This window comes from Sphaeramia orbicularis, chromosome 5 (assembly GCF_902148855.1).
Source record: "Sphaeramia orbicularis chromosome 5, fSphaOr1.1, whole genome shotgun sequence".
Lineage (NCBI taxonomy): Eukaryota > Metazoa > Chordata > Actinopteri > Kurtiformes > Apogonidae > Sphaeramia > Sphaeramia orbicularis.
In genome coordinates this window covers 26,622,740-26,632,685 of record NC_043961.1, presented here as the reverse complement: position 1 = coordinate 26,632,685, position 9,946 = coordinate 26,622,740, and the positions used below count along the sequence as shown (strand labels likewise).

Below are 9,946 nucleotides of genomic sequence, written 5' to 3'. Positions count from 1 at the left end.
ACACACACACACACACACACACACACACACACACACACACACACACACACACACACACACACACACACACATTCACTCACATTGAGGAAGAGAGAGACAGAGAGAGAGAGAGAGGGAGATACCTCTCACCGGCTGCTGTTTTCCTATTGTGCGCCAGGGCTTTTGCAAGGATAGAGCAGTGATGAAAACGCGCACCTGCTTTAGACGCATTACGGTAGCGCTGCAAACTGTCCCCCCGCAACACACACTCCACACTCTTGTGATTCAACCCTGATTTCTAGCGAGGACGAGCAAGCAACAGACGGGATGCCAAAAAGTGAGGACCGGTGGAGAGGTTTTACGCGCTGAATAAGCCTCTTGAAGAAATAGCGGTGGAACCAAGACGCAGCAAAAAACACAAGACGAGAAGCTGCTCTTTCTCCGCGGCAACTTGCGCACAGTGCCAGAGTTTTAGCGGCAGTATTGTTCTGACTTCACTCCAGAGGGGCCACTCCGAGGAGAGAGGACGCACACAAAAGGGAAAAGGAAAAGGACTAACGAGCACGCTTTGTCGTTTAAAGTAATGGTCCTGCGGTCTTAGATCCTAGATTTCTCTGTCTCTCTCTCTCCTCTCTGTTTCTTTTCATTTTTTTTTTTTTTTTTTTAATTTTTTGGTCCCGTCGGTTTGTGTCCTCTTTGTCGCCGTGAGAGAGTGGACGCCGGGGTTTGAGGAGCAAGAAGCGGGGCTGTCCACATGGTCCAACCACTGGCGTGAAAGTTGACTTCTTCAGAAAACAAGAGAACAGGTTGATGCATTATCTACACTCGCCTTTCCCCTTTTTTCTCTTTTCTTCACTCTTTTTTTCTATATTCTGTGCTTCCATCGAAACTCTCTGACACACACACATTAGTCTAAAAGCCTAAAACACACGCGTAAAGTTTTCACCGTGTTTGTGAAACTCCTCCAAGTCAGACTAATAATATAATAGACAGTGTAATACAGCGGACACTCGCCACTTTTCCTCTTTCAGACTTCACTCCGTCCATGTTTCATTTGAACTTTTATCATTTTCACTTTTGAAGAAGCTGCTGGACGCAAAAACTTATCAGCCGCGCATGAAAAACTCTTTATGGATCTGTTGTTTCCAACTTCCAAATCTCTTAAAAAGAAAGAAAATCCACATTGGAATAAGTTTTTCTTTACATCTCCGCAACTTTTAACACGTGCTACACTGAAACCAAATGTTGATCTTTTTTATTAGACAGGATTTTTTTTTTTTTTTTTTTTAATTTATTTGAACTTTTTACAATTTATAATAGACAAATTATGGACTGAGGGGACCGGTGCGTACGGAACGCGTCATTGTCCAAAGTGTTCGGTCCTAAGACCAAACTTTTCCCCCGCAGGTTGTAGGACTGACTTGAAAAAACGTCGGGGATGGATTTTTGAAAGGAAGCGACTAACTTTTAACTCTGCTTCCTTGTTAATTTTCCTTGTCAGGGGATTTGATAATAAACACCGACCTGTGTTATGTGGTGATAATTTTACACATCCGTCTGAGAATAGGTTGGATTCTTTGTCATCACTTTACAGCTGCTCACATAAAAAAAGTTCAATTTTTTAACAGTTGGAATTTGTTGATGACAATTAAAAAGTGATGATTAAAAATCTTAACAAAAAGCATTAAATCTCTCAGATAATAACAGATCTTTTGTCTAAAGGAAAGGGGGAAAAACGTATGCACATTGTGAATAGATCGAGGGACAATACTTTCTTTTCAGACGATTTTGACTTTTGAGACTGGAACTGCGTTGTGTGACCTCAGTTTTTTTTTTTCTTTTGTATCCTCCGTATTATCCTTATAGATTAAACAGATCACAGTAAATGTCCTAACAGTAGGATGTGTAGGAAAGTTGTCTCTTCTTATTTAATTTCACTTTTACTGTGAATATTAAAAGCGTTGTAATATATTTGTAGACTGTTACAACACTGCTGCGTCAGGATATTTTCTTCCAATCGCATTTTTAACTGATAAAATAATAAACGGATTTGCCTTTTTCATGATGAAATATAAATGTATGCCCACATATTTAGACCTGACTTAGACAATATAATTTTAGAAATTGAGGGGGTTGAAGTCTGCACCAGAACCTCTGCATGAACCATGTTTTCCCTTCTTCTTTGCAGTCATAAACCGCGTAAAAGTAGGCCTATACCACAAGGGAAAATATTTTTTTTCCAAAGCAAAAAGAGGAAAACTTATTAAAACTGCTATTTAATATTTTTAAAACCTAACACTGCGTTGTAATTTGGCGTTTACACTTTACCTCTGCTTTGCGTAACTGTACTTTTACGCACGTTTATCAATATGATTGGAACATAAACTTAAGTGTTGTAAAAATTAAAATGATCTTTTCTCTTTTTTTTCCTGTTGTAAAACTCACACTCTCACACTTCAAACATCAGCCACAACATTCCCGCGTGTCAGGGGGAGTCTCAGGTCCGGAATGATGGAAAAGCAGCAGGGGAAAAAAAGAGGGAGAGATGAAATGACAATTAATTGCTGTTAGTTGTCTGTCAGTGAGTGAAAAGCATACAGGCCGTGTGGGTGCACACCCTAACACAGGCATTATTGCCCCTTGATTGATGGGCGCCGGGGCATTTGGCATAATTAATTTTATTTACTGTGTCCTCTCTCCTGTTGTATCTCCCCCTGTCCTCTGTGGTGGCATTTCCGCGACGCGATGACACACTTTTAATTGCACTTTAATAGAAGATCCAGCGGGAATGAAAAAGCTCTTCATCACGTTTTATGACCTTGTCACATTTCTGGTGTCAGACAGAAAAGCAGGTATTTTGTGGTGACTGGAAGCCTCAGTGTAAATTCTATGCAGAATTTAAAAAAAAAAAAAAAAAAAAAAAGTTTATTTCACCTCCATGAATAAACCATTAAGTTACAGTCTTAATAAACAGTTACATATTAAAGCTGTTATTAATATGGCGTTGACACAGTGCTGCGCTTTATTTAAATAAACGAAATCAGATCAGAATTTTAACTTGTTAATTTACTTAAATATGAACAGATTGAATACATTTTTAATGAATATCAACCTTTTTAGTGTTAAAATAATTTATACGCTTACAGTAACCTCTAATGTCTATCTTAATAATTCTAAGAGGCTGTCTAATATTCTAAATGTTTGATATTTTCCTGGAAATAATTAAGTCAATTAGGTGGCAATCTGTGAATATTTTGGTAAAATTATGATTTTTCTTATTTTACATGTTCTTCAAACTGCTTAATTTCTTTTTAGTGAAGGATGTATAAGTTGTAAAATTTCCGCACAGGATTGAAATCAATATAGATTATAGATATCTATGAATTTCTATTTAAAACAGGCACTTCTAAATCTGCTTATTATTTATGTAATTACTGTAAAGATCAGGGAGAGCAGGGAAATTTTGCTGAAGGATAAGAAATTGATCTTTTGTATTTGTGCTTTAATTCTATTCCTTGCATTTACAAACTGTAAAATCAGAGTAAAGTAATGGTTTCCATGTAGTGCCTTGCTCATTGATAGGCTATCACATCACTGACAGGCTTTTCATGGAAATATAATAGGAGACAATGAAACAAAACAGTATTTGAGAGGCAGAAGTAGTTATTTGGGGGGGGGGGGGAGTGTACGTGTGCAGGAAGCCAGAGGTGTCAGAGACAGATTGACTCCTTCTGCTCGCTGTCGGGCTATTGTGTCCGTCTGTTTGCCTCGGTGTTGCCACCTTTTTTCTTCTAAGTTGCTTCAACACTTTTTCTTCTTTTCCCCTTCTTGACAGCTGTGTCTTTTCCATGTCCCGTTTTGTTTCATTGTTTGTCACAGTCGCTTATGTACCGCTGAAAAACGATTTTTATCAGTTTCAGACCCTGTTCTCCACCAGACAATTGTTTCTGTTATGCTTACTGACACATAACTCAAATGAGGATTTTCAGCTTGGGGCTGTGTATGTGAATGTGTGCTGGTGTGTGACTGGTGCCATGTATGAGACCATCCAGAGACAGCCAAAAATGGCTATGAATCTCATACGCTTTAAAGCCCCTTCAGCAGGATTAAAAGCCACCAACATGATTGTGTTAGTCCATGAAGTCACTCAGAGAGCCCTTACCTCCAGCATGAGCATGTGTGAATGTATGTGTGAACGAGTGTATATATCTGAAGGCGTGAGTGTGTGTGTATATGAGAGTGCTTTTTTCTCAATTCACCTGTCCTGCTTGAGTGAAAATGGACAGTATTTGAGGTAAAATGTCCTGTGCGTCGGTAGTGTTGATGGCTCGCCTGTCCGTCTCTCCATCTCTCGCGCTCTCTTCATTAAAGTCCTCCTGCTATCCCAAACCCACAAGTCTGAGTGGGCTTTTGGCTCCAAAGTGATGTTGAAGAGCACCCGTATACAACACTGCTATACATGTAGGATTTGACCTGTGATAGATACTCACAGATTTACTTCTATTGCAGCACTTAGTGCATTACCTGCTTAAAAGCTGAAATGGTTAAATTTTCAATATCCTTTAGATGGCATTTGAGAAAAGCAAAACTGTTTCAGAGCAGGGAGAGACTGCATGTTTTAAATGGAATTATTAAAGTGTTGGTCCTGAAGCTGCCGTTTTTGCAGGGCATGTGCGTTTGTGAATATGCGTGTTGGACTGTAAATGTAGAATGAGAACACAAGATAATGTACATATTGTAGGGACTATGTAATTATGAGCAAATATTAAACCTATTTTAGTTAAATGTATCACTGATTCTAATAGAATAATATTGCTTCTTTTTAGAAAATGAAAATCTGCACACTTTTACAATAGAATTAAAATTACTGCATGTTATCTTTTCAAAAAATGTTAACGAAATATCCTTGACAAATGTTCTGGATGTGATTGACTGCACAGTGAAACGGCCGCCACATTGCTTTAGACTGAGGCCTGATTATACATGTGGTTCTAATTGAACCTGTTATTTAGGAGAAGTTGAGGACTGAATACTCGTGTGTGTCTGTCTGTGTGCATATAATAAATCCCACACATATTTCAAAGATGAGATGTGTTTTTATGATTGGTCAGAAGGCGGTGTCAGACTGAAAAGTTGCAGGGCAGAAGAAGAGGAAGGACGCCTTTAGGTGACCACCTGTGAGAGAGAGAGAGAGCGTTGACTCTTTTCTTTTGCGTTTCTGTGTCTTTGGAAAGAGCTGTCATAGCATGTGTTTTAACTTTTCATGAAAATTTATGTACTTCCCTCGCCGATTGATCAGGAAATCATTTTGCCTGACACAATGGTTTAGCCTGTGGTCATTATCTTTAACTTTTCTTGTGTGTGTGTGTGTGTGTGTGTGCGTGCGTGTGTGTGTGTGTGTGTGTGTTGGGGGATTGCTGGAAGGCAGGCAGGCACAGAGATGTTTCTCCAGCTCCGTAGAGCACTGCCCCATTAACAGCTGATGGATGTGGGAAGGAGTGACCCAACAGCTCAAAGCGGAAGGGACTGTTTCCTATGGGCAGGAGGGAAAGGGAAGTGTCAGCACACAGTGAGAGAGAGAGAGAGAGAGAGAGAGGGAGAGATAGAACATATGACTGAAGGGAGGGAAGCAACAGTCTGAGGGTTTTAGGTGTGGGTCGTTATAGCTGAGGAAGCATTAGATCAGCCTCTCCAGAGTGCACTTGGCACCTGAGGCCATGGCTGAAGCTGAAGCAGAGGGCTGTGGCTGCCGGAGTTACAGAGAATGAGGGCACATCGTGAAGTCTATCGAGTTTGATTTTACAGACAGTGAGAAAGAGTCACAGAGGATCATGAGGTCAGTGGCACAGTCAGGTTGCTCACATGAGACGGTCAGTGGAAGCAGAAAAATAGGTGAAGCAAAATGAGAGAAAGCCTGTTGTGTTAAAGCAAAGCCTCAATGAAAAAAAAAAAGAACCCTCTGATCGGTCGTTGTGTCCCCTGCTAACTCTGCATCGGTTCTGACAGCTGTATTTGTGTTATGGATTTTCCTTCACTCCGTCCTGTCTCCCTTTCCTTTCCCCTGCCTCCCTCTCTCAGTAGTCAGCTTCCCTCCTCTCCATTGCCTCCACCCTATGACCTTTTGTAAGCACTTCATCAGAGAGCCGTTGGTGTTTTCTAAAGCTCTGCAACAAACTGACAGGGCAGCCGTCAATCGAGCGGAGGAACCGAGGGAGCAGATCAGTGGAAAGCTTCGCTCAGAACAACAATGTGACTAAACTTTCTGCAGCACTGCTTTAATGTGTATTGAAAGGATGGCTGTGAAGGGTAGGTGACAGCTGTGAAGCGCAAGACTCAGAATGTTATGGATACACACAGCCTGTACATGCACACACACACATTTTGCACATTTCATAAACCATATGACTGTGAGGCGTTACACTGATCTTCAGTGCTCATTTGTCCGTAGAATAGCGGCGGTAAAATCTGCAGAGCGAAAGAACGAACGCCCGATGAAATGTTGAGATTCACTCAAGAGGAGGAGCATGAAGGGATCCATAAACTTAAATATACGCTCATTTGAAGTTAAATCCCTGTAACACAATGGTTATACCTTCACCAACCAATTTTTATCTTAGCATTAAAAATCACGTCTCATCTATGTTCTCGTCATATATATTACTTTTGTTTGATTCTTTGTGTATCTTGCTTCTTGCGTTTATCAGATTTGTTTTTACCATTTTAGTCAAATATTTGAACTTCTTAAGTTTAATGACTGTACATTAACATATGATGATAGGAAATTACCAAAGCAGTGTTTTCCCCAGTCGCTGCTCCTCGCCATCATGGACCAGGGAGGTAATAACCATTTAAATGCATCTCATTATGTTTTCTAATCCGTAAAGTATCAGGATGTTGTCTAACGCAGGCGAAAGTCAGGCTGGCGCGTTGGAGTGCGCTGCTCTTTTATGGTATTAGTATTTGTGGTATTAGTTCCGGGGGACATGGGATGCCTACTTAAGCTATTAGCATGTGAGGCGCCATGGGATGATCCATCCCCTGACAGGACGAGCTGTTAACCAATGTTAAACCAAATCACAATAGACTGCTGGGGTTGATGGATTGACAGAGCTCACTCTCACCCTTTGGCTTGGCTGTGCTTTCCTCATTCTCCTTACCTCACTGTAAGATTTGTTAATATAAGAAGGAAAAGGGTCTGAAAATGTGCTTTTACCAAACCCTGATGATAGCTGTACTTCCACATGATAAATATGATCTGGCTTCCACAAAAAGAGTACCTGCTGTCATCATCTCTCTGTCTCTGTCAACTTCTGTTTGTGTCCTCTTATTCTTCCTTTTTTGCTTCACTGTGTCTCTCAAGGTTAAGAGACGGTACAGGCTTTGCCCAGTGGGGAGTGGACTCTATGGTTTCTATAGTGCCTTCTCAGAAAGGGGAGCAGTGGAGGGTGGGAGGAGGAGAGGTTGGTGGCTGTTAGAGCCACTATCAGGAGTCTTAGAGATCGTTCGCAGACAAGAAAGATGCTGTTTTGCTCCGCATGTGCGTATGTTCATTGTGTGTGTGTGTGTGCGTATGTGTGTGTGTGATTGTGAGTGTGCACACATGCAGCTACAATTAACTGTCAATCATCGGGTGACCCTCAACCCCTCTCCTCATCTGACAGAATTCCTCAGGTTTTAGGTTCATTCTTTCAGTCAGCTATTGGAGAAGAAACCAAACAGGTCATGAAATTCTCCAACTTTTTTTTACTGTTCAGAAGAAAACAAAGTATTTAAAAAACTCACGTAGCCTTACAGATCTGTGTGGCTGTTGATGAGTAACTGGTGCTGAAACATCAGTAGCTGTTTTTTCACTGTTTGCTTGGCATTGAAACGCTGTTAGCGCATACACATGCGTGTCTGTGTGTGGTGGGCATTGTTGACCGAGAGACATCTGCCACTAGATTATTCCCAGCTGTTATCTGAATAATTGTGTAATCCCCTCCCTCCCTCCCTCTTTCCTTCCCTCATTGCCTCCTCCTTCCTCCCTCCTTTGCTCCCTTCTTGCCCCCACATCCCTTCTTCCTCAGTGTGATGAGACAGAGAGTGATGAGTCTCTTTTCTGTGGCACTTTGAGAGTTTTTCCCCGAGTGTTTATGAGTGTGTGTATGTATGCGTGTCTTTCCCCGTGGCCCCTGGTCACCGGTCGTTGTCTGACATTTGTAGAAGGATTTCAGCCCCCCCATGCACACACCCACCTCCCTCCACTTCTTCTCCCCTCCTCCCTGTTGCTCTCGGGGAAATAAAACTAGCCTAATCCTGCCAGATCAAGACTGCTGTCCACCACAGCTTTACCGGCCTGTGAATTAGAGCCAGCTCCCGTGTTCCTGAGGAGAGAAAAGGCAGAGTGTGTATGTGTGTGTGTTTGCGTTGTGGGCCGTTGGCCTTTAAAGCAGCGTTGTTTGCCGGCAGAATGCTAGTCAGGGGGAGAGAGGAGGGGAAAGCACAGAGCTCTGAAAAACAAGAAGAAAAGACCATTTGAAAAGTAGGAAACGTGTTTGTCTAAAAGAGTATAGTGTTCTTCATTTTCTGCTCAAGCCAAGGTAATTTTCACATTATTCCAACAGGCTGCTCATGATATTGTTCAAATATATTAACCGTTATCAGATTTTATGTTAATTAAAGAAAAGTTTTTTCCTTACATATACTAGTTTTTCATTTTCAAGTTCAATGCATCAATTCAAGTTGTAAAATTAAAACATGCCAATTTTTCTTCTAACAATTAAAATTAATTTTCTTGGATTAAAAAGAGAAAAACAGTCAAATATGTTGCTGCCACTTTCTCGCTGTTTCATTATATCTACAAAGGCACAACACATTGTTTAAACACAGACATTTTTTTCTTATTCCTCTGAGAATTTAGGTTGACTTATAAGGAGGCATACAGCACGTAAACTAAAGAAGTTTTTTTTTTTTCGTTAATCAATTGAGTTTGCAATAAGCTGTCAGTTCTTGCTACACTATCTGAATCAGTCATAAAAATGTATCTAGAAAGATGTTTGTGTGTCACTCATAAGGCTTTGCACACACACACATACACAGCATGCATGCCTGCAGTTGCCAGGGCTGCCTTCTTTTCTGGTCCGCGGTTGGTCGGAAAGTGTTCTTTTCCCTGTCGGAGCTCCGATAGTCACTCACTGTGAAGGACTCGCTGTCTCTGTTTTCTCCTCCTCGCCTCTTATTCTGTTGCACTTTCTCCTCTCCATCGCCTCTTCCCCCTGTATGTGCTCTCCCTCCTGTCCTCTTCTCCCTGTCATGCCTGTTGTCTCTAATTATCGTGGCTCTGCGTTCCCTCAGCCTCTTCATTACATCCAGGCTGTCATCACAGTTTACCTCCAACATTTGCTACCTCTCGTACCACTTCATTTTGATAGAAATAATTTGTTTTATATGACTGAAATGGCAAGACTCAATGCAATGTCAATCAGCACTCCTGATGGTAAAAGGGATATGCATAATATTTTATGGTACAACAAACAGAATTAAATTAATAATTAAAATTCATTTTTTTCTAACTTACAATTAATTTATCAAAAAATATTTTTTACTTCATTTAAAACAATAAAATTTGACAAAGAGGAGGCAGAGGATTTAAAGTCAGGCCTTCAGTCTCATTGGATTTCACTGAACTATTACAGTACCATTCACACAATCTATGATTTGTAAATAAATTGAACTGTTGTTTTTTTTTTATTTATCTTTTAAAGAATTGTGTTCAATGAGAGAGAAAAAAATGTGTTACAGTGATGATAAATTTTACTCAATACCTGTCTTAAAACACTGTTGTGAAACGTGAAAGCAATGTTTTTGTCTGCACACCAGTTTGTCCCTGAAGAAAAAGCCACAATTCTCTGAAAAAAATCAACAAATGACTAGAAAAAAAATGCATAACTCATTCACAGATTTCTCTTTTGGCCTCCCTCTTTGTATT

General features: G+C 40.6%; 1 protein-coding gene across 1 annotated transcript in view; it reads left to right on the top strand.

The window, feature by feature from the left end:
* Positions 1-282: 282 nt before the first annotated feature.
* Positions 283-9,946, top strand: part of foxp4 (forkhead box P4) — a 92,308-nt gene continuing 82,644 nt past the window's right edge. The window contains 1 exon segment of the mRNA XM_030134787.1: positions 283-785. The gene's annotated coding sequence lies outside the window, so the exon portion shown is untranslated.